Raw genomic sequence first — 14,158 nt, forward strand, 5'->3', positions numbered from 1 at the left:
AATACTAGATACATAAGTATTGAAAACTGTGCATTAATTAAGTAGGGAAATTATAGAATCATCAGACTCAGCAGTCATTGGTGAGGGTGTACATGTAGACTGAAGAGATCTGTTATCACCAGTCTGTGAGTAGTGAACCATATTTCCAGTTTCATTAGAATAACCAAAAGGCGCAACTTGCGATTGATGAGGCACTCTTGCAGGATAATGAAAATTTGGAGGTGAATTCATAGGAAAAGATGGAAAATGTGTTTGTGTGGGAGGGAGGGGGGGACTAGGTGCGTTATATTTTGCCAAAACTTGAAGGAGATCAGACTTAGCAATAATTTTTTTATGTTCTGGAACAGATTTCAAATGGGCATGAAGTGAGAGCAAAAATAATTTATCATCATCTTCCTCGTCTTTCCGCAAACGTAAATTCATTGACTCCCTCAAAGTTTTGTTGAGAGCTGCTAATTGATCCTCGCTCTCAACCACATTTTGTTTCCTTTTTCTACTTTTACTTCCTGCAGAAGAGCTTTCGGGCTTATCTGTAGACGTCCCTGCCTGAGGATTAGTTGCAGCGTCGTCCTGAAGAAATTGTGTCGACTGCTCATCAGTTCCTTCGTCAACTGGTTCCAAACTTGATTCAGTACTACTTTTCTGAATGGCAGGTTTTAAAAAGCTTAGAATATCGAAATATACATAAGTTTTTCGGCTCGATGCTGCATCACCTGACTTACTTTGTTTTTGTTTTGCTAGTTCCCTTGAATAACTATTTCTCAGACTCTTCCACTTTCTTTGTATTTCAGCACCTAAAAAATATTGAATTTTGTTTACAATTATAATTAAGACATGTTTATACAAAGTTTAAACAAAATACTGCGTTTTGACGCAATCAATTCTTTTGTTTCAGATATTTGGCTGTCGGGTGTTACTTTTCGGACATGTTCTACACCTACAGAATTGGCTTATCAACAATTTCCAAAATTGTGCACCACACTTGTCTACTGATCTGGAATTTAAGATCTGAATGGATTCCTTTACCAACTGAAGAAAAGTTTAGGAAAATCGTAGAGGGGTTCAAGCGAAATGCCAACTATCCAAATTGTATAGGAGCACTAGATGGTAAACACGTTAGGATAATTAAACCCGCTAATTCAGGGTCTCTGTATTATAATTATAAAAAATATTGTTCAATTGTTTTACTCGCAGCTTGTGACAGCAACTATCTTTTTACTTATGTCGACATTGGATCGTATGGAAAGGATTCGGACTCAGGTATATTTCAAGAATCCCATCTTTGGCGAGAAATACAATCAAATACATTGAATATTCCTGCATCAGTAGCTATAGGAAGTAATCAAAATGAAAAAATTCCATTTGTTTTTGTAGGAGATGAGGCATTTGGTTTATCTAAACATGTTATGAGACCTTATCCTGGAAAATGCCTAAGTGTGAAGAAAAGGGTGTTTAATTACCGTTTAAGTAGAGCACGAAGACATATTGAATGTGCCTTCGGAATACTTTCCAATAAATGGCACATTTTTCACCGGCCGATAAACGTAGAAGTAGATTTCGCTAATTATATAATTAAAGCATGCGTTGTTTTACACAATTTTATAAGAACAAGAGATGGGTTTAACTTTGATGATACCCTAACCTGCCCAGGGTTATTAGATATTCCAGATGAACCCGACAATGGTAACCGCCGGGTGCAACCAATGAAAATCAGAGAATCGTTTGCTGACTATTTTGTTGGTGAAGGGAGTTCGCCATGGCAGAACAACAGAATTTGACTATTTTTGTGTATTTTTATATATTTACTTCAAAATGTTGCATTTATTTAGCCCACATAATTTCACTAAGTAGTAAATTAATTTATGCACATAATTAATTTTAAAAAATGTTTCTTTCTTTACTTATAATATTCCTGATGTAATTTTCATTTTATTATTAAAGTTTATTTACTTATATTGAAATAAAAAATCAACAAAAAAGTGTACAATTATTATTACTTACTTTTTTCCACTTTCTTGTCTTGTGGGAGTTCCTCAAAACCTTCTTCCATCTCAACAAAAACTTCCAGCCAGCACTTTTGCTTAACTATTTTATTGCTGTATTCAGCTAAGTTATTATCCCAGATCGCTGGTCTTTCCCGAACCATTTCAATGAACTTTTCTATATCGAAACTCGCCATAATGTAGAAATAAAATAAATAAAATGAAAACAAAATAAATATATAACAGAGAAGCGAATGAAGAGTTGTGTCCCGTGTGAATGCTCTCATAGAACTGAATGTAGGAGAGGGGCCGAGAGAATCAGACAGTGTCCCAGCCACCGCCAATCGGGACACCGACGGGACACTGCCGGGACACAGAATTCAGCGCCACCACACGCTGAATTCTGTCTGAACGCTCCCATCTACTTCTATATCGAGACGGTGGCTTGGGACACAGAATCCGGACACAGAGTGTCCCGTGTGAAGGAAGCCTTAGTGTCAAGGTGGCGGCTATTGTCTCGACCTCCTGACGTTTAGGGACACCATCTGCCAATACGATGTCCATGATGGTTCGCTGGGTTTTGAAATTTTGAGCGATTAGCCGCCGGTGTAGCTCAGCTGATGCTACGCTCAATTTTGCTCCGGTGTCTACGTGAGCAGTGCCCAGGAAGTTTCTAATCCCGATGTGTAGTATAGGTCACGCTCGGGGAAGGCCTACTTCATGTATCGAGCAAAAATCGGCTTGTGGGTGAGGGGTGTCTATTCTCCCTTGGCTGCATTGCGGGCACTTGCTTCTTACCACGCCTGGTTTACCGCAACCGTAGCATGCGAACTTCGCATCACTGGGTGTCTCCAGCCTTTTGACTGGAGGAGTGTACTTTACGTGCGCTCCTGTATCGTAGCGGGAACGGCACTCCTCGGAACGGTGCCCAAATCTGCGGCAGTTAGTGCAGCGTAGGCGGCCGTCTGTTCGGTTTTCCATCGCGCGTAGTGGGACAGTCTTCATGCTCCTGTACAGGCTTTCTTCCGCTGCACGGGCTTTTTGTAGTAGTTCGGCGAAGGTATTGATCGCTTCGCGCGGCACTCTGTCTCGTATCCGGATATTCAGTTGTCCGAATATTAGGTCTATCTGGACCTTCTCTGGATGGCTGGGCGGTGGTAGCTCCGCGAGTAACATCCGCTGCTTAGCAATGAACACATCGGTTGACGTTAATGCGTCTTGCTTGCATAAAAATATCTCTGTGTACACTTTGTACGCTGGCTTCTTAGGGGCGAAAGCATGCCTGAGGAGGGTCGTTGCGCTCTCCCAGTCTCGTACTTCTCCTTTTATGCCGAGCCACCAAGCGGCGGCGTCTTTCGTAAGCAGCAGTGGTAATCCTTCCAGAGCGCTTGCGTCTTCGATGTTCTCGGCGCACTTGAAGATGGATGCGGCGGCAATAAAACTCTCGACCGCACTCCTGTCTCTGGTACCATCGAAGCGTGCCGTACAGGTGGTGAATGTACCCGTACGTGTTGGTTCCGACTGCATCCGCTTCATGGAGTTCATTAGTTCCGCGAACTGCTCCTGCGTGAAGCAGATGCCAGCACTTTCCTTGGCCTGCATTGTGAAACGAGGACTTCGACGTGGTAGCGACGAAATTTTTGTAGATGCACTGATTTTAATTTTTTTTTTTACTTTATGTGTCTGGCCACTAAGTTGGGCGCCAGTTTTATAACACAATTGTTGGTAAAAGGTTATTTATTTAAAGTAAGTAAGTTCACAGATCACATAATATGGTAAAAATAGTCACAATGTATCAATTCACTAATTAACTGAGCAAGGGATCGGAGGGAACCTTGCCGTTAGGCTTTGGGAACAACAAAAACTGACTGTGGTTCTGCTTAGAGGGTCGTACCATAGGACGAAGCGCAACTAAGGCAGCAGTCGAGGGTCTGGTTGGGGCTTTACTTATGGTAGTAGAATACTCCTTAGAGGGTCGTGCCAGAGGACGAAGCGCAACTAAGAGAGCGTACTAGCCAAGAGCGAGCTGCAGACGAACTGACTAATTTAGGGCGCGTAGCCTGTTATATAGCCCATTCCTTGTTGCGGGGTGGGGTTGGTGTAGCGGCTCGAGGGTGGGAGATGCGCAGAAGGCGTCGGCGCATCCGGGTTTGCTTAGGGGTGGGTGAGCAGGATGGCACTGTACGGGGGAAAGAGATGGTGTAGTGGTAAGCGTAAAAACGGCGCGCTACACAATTTAAAAATAATATTTGGGCTAGTTTTGAAGATGTTAAGCAAATTAACTGCTGAAAATATTCTTTCTACATTTGCAGATGAATGAGGTAGTGTAAAAATATTATAGACAAATTTAATAAGAGTGGGAAACATTGCAGAACCATCGCCATATTTCATATTGCTTATACTTTCCCAAAATAAATCTGATTTGTCACTTAAGTTTTGGAAATCAATATTTCAAAGTAGTCTCCACTCCAGGTCAATTGTCTGTAATTCTCCAACAGTAATCAAATTTGGAAAATTCCTACATATAGCAACGATAGAAACTACTTCGCCAGTTTTTATCCGGGCTGGATAAAATGCTTGAAAATCCTTCAATACATTGTTTTTTCAGGGGAATCTTTCGACAATTTGCTTACACGCTTCAATATAAAAATCTAAACATCTGACTCTAAAAAAATGCTTTTGTTCATTTGTTAATATTTCATCTGTGTTTAACAAAGTATTTATAACTAACGCCCCGTAATAAATGTCATTTAAATCTACGTCCTCAATAGGTACACTGACAATGTATTCTCTCTTTAAAAAACAATCGTACAAAGTCCCAAGTGTTCGCGATACTTCTGAATATAACACATGAATACTCAACCTGCATCTCTTCGTTAAGGTTATTAAAAATTGGGAGAACAGAATCTAAAAATTCTAAAAAAAGTTGCGTCGTGGGGTCATTAATTTTTTGAAGTATATTTTCAGCAGCTAGTAGGTCATTATTCTGGGTGGCATCTATAAATTTAAATGCTGCATATTGTTCTAGTACCCATTTTCCCGCATTGTGTACTGAAAGCCATCGGGTTTGCGAAGGGTGTAACATTTTGTGAACTTTTAGGTTGCAAAATGTTTGAAATTCTTTGTATTCAGCTACCCTTTTTGGACTTGTGGAAAAAAAATTAAAAACGTCCCTAACAAAGTCCTCTACAAAACGCGGTAATTTTTCACATGCATATGAGGCACACAAATGAAATGAGTGACATATACATTTCATCACAAATAAGTTCGGTATTTCTGCTTTCAAAAGCATCATGACAGAATGTTGTTTACCCATCATAACGTTGGCCCCATCAGATGCAAAACCGATCATATTTTGTTTATACGGAATTTCGTGTTTTATGAAAAAGTCATGAATATGTTTAAATAAAGCGATAGCATTTGCAGACGAAAGTGGGATGAGGGCAAGAAAACTATCTCTGATGCAATTATTTTTCAAGTATCTTACTACTATGCACAAATGCTTCACTGTACTTCTGTCGGTGGATTCATCGATGATCAATGAAAATTTAAATTTCTTTAAATCTTCACAGACATTCTTAAAACTCTCCTGGCCGATGACGTTCTCGATTATGGCTTGCGTCTTGGTGCGGGAACAATGCATTTCTTTGGCAATTTTTGAATCGGGAAATATTTTTCTGAAAAGCTTGGGCAAATGATCCATAATCGTGAACGACAAATTGTGTTCAGCTACTAATGCACTCACGCGAATTTCAGCTAAAAAAATAAAATAGAATAAATAATGTGCCTCGAAATTAGGAACAAAAGTGAGCCCACAGAACAAACAATAAAAGTAGCCTTTGGCAATATAAATAATTTATGAAATTACAAATTAATACATTTGTCTAACCATTGTATTCTAGTTATTTATAATTTATACAAAAATACCACAATACAAAAATACTAACCTTCCTTCACTTGATCTTTAAGGACCTTTTTCACATTCCCTGTGCTTGCAAAACTAGACATCGTCTGTTGAGACAAAAGAGATCTCCTGCTTTTTATATGCGATTGTGAGGAATCAACCATCATCACCATCATCATCAACCAATCATGTTAACGCATCTCTTCCTGAACAAATATTTATATCCTTGTTGCAACTTTTGCAGAATGCAAAAGTTGCGTTTTTTTACTGGGAGCAAGCCAGCCTTCATAACTGGATAAACTTTCCCACTCTTTCTTATAATATTGCGAATATTTTTTTTTAGCACCCATGCTCCTACTCGTTCCTGCACCGCGATCAGAATCTGAATTCGAACTCGACATGTTAAAAAAAAATAATATGTACGAGAAACGAAGAACCAAAAAAGTAAATCGAGGCGTTACGTAATAAATTCTAAACTCTCGCTCGTAAAATTCATAGATTTTCGGTTTGTATAGGTCTAATACATACATATGCTTAGATAATCAGTAATCTCTAATTATTCTTGTTAATACCCTATTCGGAGGAATTGTTTTTTTTTGCCAGAGACAATTTTTTGCCTGTTGAGCAGACCATAAACAAAGAATCGACGAGTGACGACGATTCGCTGCTTGCTTTGAAAAATCGGGAGATATTGATGCCATTCCGGTAGATCGGGAGATGAAGTGAAAAATCGGGAGCTTCGGGAACACTGATCGTGAGTGACTAATTCACGAACAGCCAGCCTATCGCTGTTCGGGAGGTAGTGCCCATAAACAAAAAAACAATTTGTCTTCCCCAAAAAAATTGCCAATCTCCAAAAAAAACACTAGACAAAATATCCAAATAGACAAGAACTGCACTAGTCACATAATATTTATGTGACACTGTTTCATCAGTCCAAGCTTGATGTGAAGTGGGGGTAAAAGCACTTTTTTGGGATCAACCAAAGACTCAAAGTGAACATTTTTTTCTCCAACCTTCAAAGTTCTCGTTGGCCACACTTTTTGGCTCCAGTGCTGTGCTTTTGCCCGGCTATCCCACTCACATAGGAAACAGGGGAATTTCGTATAGCCACCTTGTTGTCCAAGCACCATAGAGATGACTTTGAGATCACCACAGATAGGCCATCCAAACTCCTTATATTTAAATTTATCAAGTATAAAAGCCATGTTGTCATACTTTTCTTTTAGATGCATATTTAGGGTACAGAAGCGTATTTATTGCCGTTGTGTAGCAAAATTGCTTTTAAACTTCTTTTTGATGAGTCAATAAAAAGCCTCCAATCATCTGACACATGTTGAATGTTAAACATTGACATCAACTTGGGAACATCAGAACAATATACAAGTTCCTGAGAAAAATTTGGCTCAAATTGCCAAAGTTGAACCATTATAATGGTTCAACTTTGGCATATACATATTTATGGATAATTATTTCCAATAGTTTAGCAGGTGCGAAGAGAATCGCTATAGGACGGTAGTTAGTTGTTTGATATTTGTCGCCATCTTTGTGTAAAGGGGTGACTTTCGACAGCTTCCATAGTTTAGGAAAAATTCCGTTTGCTTACATAATGGTTCAGAACATCCCTTAATAACGAAGGGTGGAATGAAATCAGGACCATACGATGTTTGAATAGATATATTTTGAACATTTGTTGATCCAGTCTGTCCTGGCACATAAGATTCAAAATCAACTTTTTTTTTGAATTATAGACAGATTGAAAATACTTTGCGAAGGCTTCCGGTATGTCGAATCCTTTGTGTGTGCGATCATTCAGATTAACGTGACTTAAGAAACCTCCGTCACATTTCTTGTCATAAATGTATTTCCAGAATGATTTCGGATCGTTTTTCACTTTATTCTCTACCTCCGAAATATAATTTTTGTGGGCTATTGAAATATTGCGTTTAATTCTAGTACGATAAGTTTTAAATAACTCGTGTTCACTTTCCAAATATAATTTTCCTTTTATATTACAGACAGACGAGAAGAGTAAAAAGGCATTATACTAACGATATCACATGTATAAAATAAAAGGAAATTTCACGTAGATAACAGAATACTCAATAACAGATCAAAATTTAAAATAAATAAACATACACACACACTTCAATTATCATAGCATAACATTACGATTGCACACACAAAAGACATAGAAAACCTGCATAATTTGCGCATATCATTACTAGTATTATTACTGATTACTGTTGTAAAAGAATAGTACTGAAATTAAAATAGGATCCATGAGTTGAAAAGCTGAAGAAAAAAAAGTTATTCCAAATAACAATTTAAAAATAATATTTGGGCTAGTTTTGAAGATGTTAAACGTGATCTTCTCTCGGTGAATATTCTCTGTCATGGTACTGAGGTGGTCATTAGGCGGATGGCAATTTGTGTGTAGAAGCTCTTCCTGTAAATATTGGTCAAATTCAATAGTTGCAGCAGCTGTGGGGTAGTTTCGGTTTGGTAGCTTGTAAATTTGTCGTCTTGCTTTGCCCATAAAGAGATTCTCTGACGTGGTGTTGGAAGTGGACGGTTCTGGACGTTCAGGTTCAATAATTATCTATTTAATATTAAATCAGAGAGTTTTGATTTAATACTATTGACGACCCTTTCTAATTTTGTGGTATCTTGGATCCAAAATGGTAGCCTCAGCTATTAAGCCTGGACCAGCAACATCACAAAAACGTTTTTTACTTTTCAAGACTTCAACTTAATTAAAAAGTTCTGGATACAAATCGGCTTCCACAACCTGGCTATTGGCATGTCGTTCCATCGCCTCACAATAAGTTATTATTTTGTATGATGTGACTTTAGTGTGTGCGGACATATCGCGGGTTATCTGTATCTATTATTCCCATGGACTAATCATGATTGGACTCTGATTTAAAGCCAATGTTAAAATAATAGCGTCTTTAACTTTCACTACCCTTAACAACATATCATAAGTGTAGATATCCAGCGTGTCGGGACAACCTGCTGTAAAGGTTAAACTCCGATGTAATAGTGAGATATTCAGGATCAAGTAGAGGGATTAATACGGCAGAGCAGAGATCTTAAACTCATGATTGTGGGATTAGTCTTCTGTCAAGTAGGTAGGAAATCAAAAATAAAAAGAGGATGAACTTTAACAAAACTATAATGTAACCATCAAAAGAACACAACATGGGAGTTCAAAGTATATTAATGTAACATAAAGAATATAAAGTATACACATACCAGATGGACTCCTGAACAAACTATGCTAACTTAACGTGGCCGAGAATCGTAGGAAAAACAACGGATGGCGAACGAAAACCTGATTCTGGTAGAGGGGAACAGACCTGTGACGGGATCTCGGATCTACCGGGGACGGCGTGGAATCCAGGGAAGCCAGGACATCCTTCACTTAGGGGAGACAGGGCGCAACACCTTCAAAGCGCTTCTGTAGAATCTTCATCCGAGAAGCACGTGGTCCAACCAGACTCCAAGTCTTACGGATTTCGGAAACAGCAATCCGTGACTTCGCGATGCGGGGTTAAACAGGCATAATATTCTAGCCCCAATTAGGACCAATCTCTTTACAATTTCAAGTCCAAAACACAAAATCCACAAAACTGAGCACCGGCCATCACCAAAAAAAGTAGGCTTCCATAACCTCCACTAAAAATAAAAACCTACACGAACTATTCGTGTTAGGAAAAACACCCCGCGCCCTTTTAAAAGATAAAAAACAACTTCTAATCACATGATTAACTCAGATTAAAACACCTTAAATGGTGAGTGACCAAATCCGCGTGCAGCTAGCCTAAGCTGACCGGGGAGGAAGTGACCATCAACAAAAACTGTCTTTGTTCCTCAAAAAATATTGCCAAACTTAAAAAAAAACACCATAGACAAAATAACCCAAATAGGCAAGAACTGCACTTGTCACATAATATTTATGTGACACTGCTTTAACTTTAATAGAGGAAGTCCCATTTGACGTTGTACTTCTTGAAGTTTGGAAAGGGCGTGAGAGCACCGTTTAAAATACTCTACAATTGATTTCATTTTACTAAAAGTAGTGTCACAGAAATAATTCCCAATGTGAAAAATAACTATTTTGGTGAATTTGGGTTGGCACCGTTTCCGGCTAGGAAACTGCACTTCTTGATCTAGATTCGATTGTCTGATAATCAAAGGGATTGGTCTGTGATTCGCTGTTGACTGCGGTTCGGCTTGTTGTTTATCATTGTTCCGTATTTCTGTAAGTACGAAGTGCGTTTCCACGTTGGTTTATGTGAACACTTCAATAAGATTTGATACCCCGTGCCTCATACGTGTTACAGTAGCTTGTATTTCTTTAATGGATGTCTGCTCAACCAAATTTTCAGCGGTATGCCTTTCATTAAAATCTACTTGGCATTTTCATCAATGTAGTGAGCAGTTAAAACTAGAAAGCCTTGATTATTTATAGAGGTCCACGCATCGGTGGTTAGACAAACACCTGAAGCTTTGGCTATTTTTTATTGAATAGTTGCATATTGCCCATTGTACATCTTTGACATAAGAGTACAGTTAGCGTTTTCCTGCTCGGTAAATGATATTCTATACATTTGGTCTCTTCTACAAGGTGTAATGGATGATATTCCTAAATCTATTTGAATATGCGTGTTTATTGGAATTTTGTTGGTAATCAAAAAGTCACTTATTCCTGGTTGCTGTCTCAACTGTCTTGGTTGGAACAGAAGTCGTAGAAGATTCGGCGACAATGTTATTTTCGTCCAGGGGATTTCTTGAACCTATTGGTGAGCGCTCCCGCTCACGTCCCATTGAAATGGGTGCCGCAAAGGACACGGAAGGCGCAGGGTGCTGGACCTGGACAGGAATAGTCGGATGTTTATTTTTTAAGTACCATTTCCCATGCAGCCTGTTGAAGCGCTCAAAATTGTGGAGCAATAGTTCAGAAAAGTGACACCAAAGTTCGCTCCTTTTTCTGGAAGACATCTTGGCTATTCAATATGTTGCTTTTTCCTATAAAAAACGAAGGTAAAACATCATTAGACGATACCAAAAATAAAAAGTCCCACTCGATTTTTCTTTTTTTGCATAGAAATGCTGGCAAACTGAATCCCAGAATAAAAATTATTTTTATCTTTCGATATATACAAGATACGTTCTTAAAGCTATAATAAGAACTATATTATTATTATCCCACTTTTGTATATCCGACCCGGTCACCTGGAATAAGCTTCAACCAAATATACAGGGTGTCCGGGGGTAAAGTGCAGTAACTTCGTGGGGGGATTCTACATGATCGTAGGAGTAAAAAAGATAAATAACTTTTTCCGAAATTCCAATTTTTTCTTTTTCATACAAAAAGACATACCTGCTAAAAAGCCATAGTGTAGGTGCAAACTTACCCGATAAATTCGCAAGTGTGAACGTGGCAACGTTGCATATTTGTGAGTGGCGCGTATCCATGGAAACCGCATGTGAATTGTAAACAATAACAACACAGAGTTCGCCGTATGTTATGATATTTTACCAAATTCAAAAAGAGAACTGCACTAAAATCACGTTATTTCAAATCAAAAAATATTAATAACTAATTGAACACTTAACTAATTTCATCGCTTTTTACTAATTTAAAATATTTTCAAAATGTCCACCTTCTGCTTGTAGGCAAGTATGTAAACGTACAGTAATATTATTTATAATTCGTACATTGTGGCGTATTTCATCTGCGGCTTCGTGAATACGTAACCGGAGATCTTCGACGTTATTTACTTCTTTGGCGTAAACTTTATCCTTCATCGCACCCCAAAAGAAAAAATCTAACGGTGTCAAGTCTGGAGAACGCGCCGGCCATGGCGAAGTACTCCCTCGTCCAATCCAACGATCTGGGAATTGTTCGTCTAGGTAGCGACGAACGGCAAGTCCGAAATGTGGTGGAGCTCCATCCTGTTGAAACCACATTTCACGTCTTCTATTTAAATCAACTTTTTCCAAAAGAACGGGAAGGTCATTCTTCAAGAAATCCAGGTAATTTATTGAATTAAGCCTAGGTGGCAACACATGCGGTCCTATAATTTGATTGTTAATAATTCCAGCCCAAACGTTAACGGAGAATTGAACTTGATGGTGCAACTGCCTTACGGAGCGCGGGTTTTCTTCCGCCCATTCATGCAAGTTATGCAGGTTTATCACACCAGTTCTGTTGAACTGGGCCTCGTCCGTCCAAAGGATGTTCCCAATGAAGTTCGGGTTATTAAGTTGCTTACGAAGTAGCCACTGACAATATGCAATCCTTGATACGGGGTCACGTTCCAGAAGGCCTTGCACGCACCGATAATGGAACGGGTGCATTCCGTACGTCTTGAAGAGATCCCAGATAGAACTCTTAGGGACACCAGTCATTGCGGAAATTCTACGAAGCGACAATGTAGGATCATTTACAATTGTAGCCATGATGAAGTCTTCGTCCGCTATTGGAAAATTAATAGCATTGTTGTTTCGGGGTCTTCGGCCAATTCCTTGTTCGCGAATAAGTGCATGCGTTTGAACAAAAACACGAGCGTTGGGCACATTACGATTCGGAAAACGACGTGCATATTCCCGGCGCGCCGCTTCAGAATTTCCACCATTTAGTCCATAAAAATAATGAATATCTGCCCGTTCTTCGTTGGTAAAGCGAGGCATTGTCACAATAATTCAATATTAAAATTACGCACTCTTACTCTTAAACTAAATAAAACTCGATGTTTAAGGAAAACACGCACCGAATAAAGATGTACTTTTTATTAAGACTTAAACACTAGATAAAGACACTAAATTAACAAGTTTTTATTTAAATGAGACTTTTAACACTAGATAAATTAAATTTTCAAAGTTGTTTACTCCGCGCGTCAAATTAGGTGACACATTACATTCAAAGCACAGACGTTTGTTTACTGAATTACGATTTACTAATAGCGGGGGGTGCAGGAGGGGGTGCGGGGGACAGTTTACCAGCTGACAGACTGAATTCGGGTGCCGGGGGTAGCGGGTATTAGTTACTGGGGGGGCGCGGGATGTAGATTTGGCAACGACGAAAAAAATAATGCCGTCTTCGCACGTCGGAGAAATTTTTCGTTATTAGCTTAAAAGTACACCTAAAAGTTGGAATTTCAGAAAAAGTTATTTATCTTTTTACTCCTACGATCACGTAGAATCACCTCCCGAAGTTACTGCACTTTACCACCGGACACCCTGTTTATATTATATTTATTTATTTTAATGTTTGTAGGTACTTACCTTAGTGGTAATGTTAAATCCATGCGCCAAATAAAAACTGATTGAAAGTCTGAAATTGAGTGACATACAATTCAGTACAAAAATACAGAAATCAAAACAAATTATTTGTTTTATTACACACGATTCGACAGCCAACCGATCTCATTTTACGTCTACAAGTAGGCAGGTACATAAAAACATACTTTTAAGGACAATAACGTAAACATCACTTTGTTTCCAATCGTATTGCATAATTTTCGCATGTGGAAGGGAGAAAAATACAGGAAATACTTTCGCTTTTTTACTAGAAGTAGAAAGTTTTCACCTGACTAGGTACTAAATCGAAGGTTTAGCCATGCTGGGACTAACGACGAACCGATTGACAGCTGGCATAGTGCAATGAATTAGGAACTTCTGGCTAGTAAGTGTTTTGTGTCTTATATACCGCATGCATTTTCCTTATTTTCAGATGGTATGCTATCAGAGTCGTCCAACACAATTCCTAACTCAGTATCTGAATCACTGCTGCTGTTGTATTTATTGGGTTTAGCCGTCTTCCTTCCAATGCCTTAACCTTTGAGCGATATACTACTTGCAGCTTTCATGTTTTTTCTTTTTTCCGATTCCTAGGCATTCACTGGTTTTGTTAATAGGCTCCATTTTTGGTCTCTTTCCTAGACGTTCCTGAATAGATATTGCCAAATCATTTTTATAAGGGCTTGATGTTAATATGACAGCTTTCTGAGCACCACGCGCCTTTTTCAAACATACACTGTTCCAGTGTTAGGAAATGGTTCACTAAATCATTTTCAACTGCTTCTAAAAAAGCTGTTGGTCGTCCTTGGTGAATTATAATTGCAACGGTAATATTGTAATCTAGATGACCCTTTAAAGTCGGTTTTAGAATTTTATAAACACAAGCACATTCATTCAAACCCAAACAATGTTCATTACGAAATATTGCTTGCCTTAGGTCTTCTTGTGTCTATTTGTAATA

At 38.7% G+C, this 14,158-nt stretch overlaps 1 pseudogene across 1 annotated transcript; it reads right to left on the reverse strand.

Moving 5' to 3' along the window:
• Nucleotides 1–333: 333 nt before the first annotated feature.
• Nucleotides 334–12,956, reverse strand: LOC149409649 (activity-regulated cytoskeleton associated protein 2 pseudogene; annotated as a pseudogene). The gene is made up of 2 exons (XR_016305143.1): nt 2,002–12,956; nt 334–794 (listed from the first exon to the last, which is right to left on the reverse strand). The product of XR_016305143.1 is annotated as an activity-regulated cytoskeleton associated protein 2 pseudogene (transcript).
• Nucleotides 12,957–14,158: the final 1,202 nt, after the last annotated feature.

This window comes from Hesperophylax consimilis, chromosome 30 (assembly GCF_061612785.1).
Source record: "Hesperophylax consimilis isolate HC1 chromosome 30, BYU_Hcon_1.0, whole genome shotgun sequence".
Taxonomy (NCBI): domain Eukaryota; kingdom Metazoa; phylum Arthropoda; class Insecta; order Trichoptera; family Limnephilidae; genus Hesperophylax; species Hesperophylax consimilis.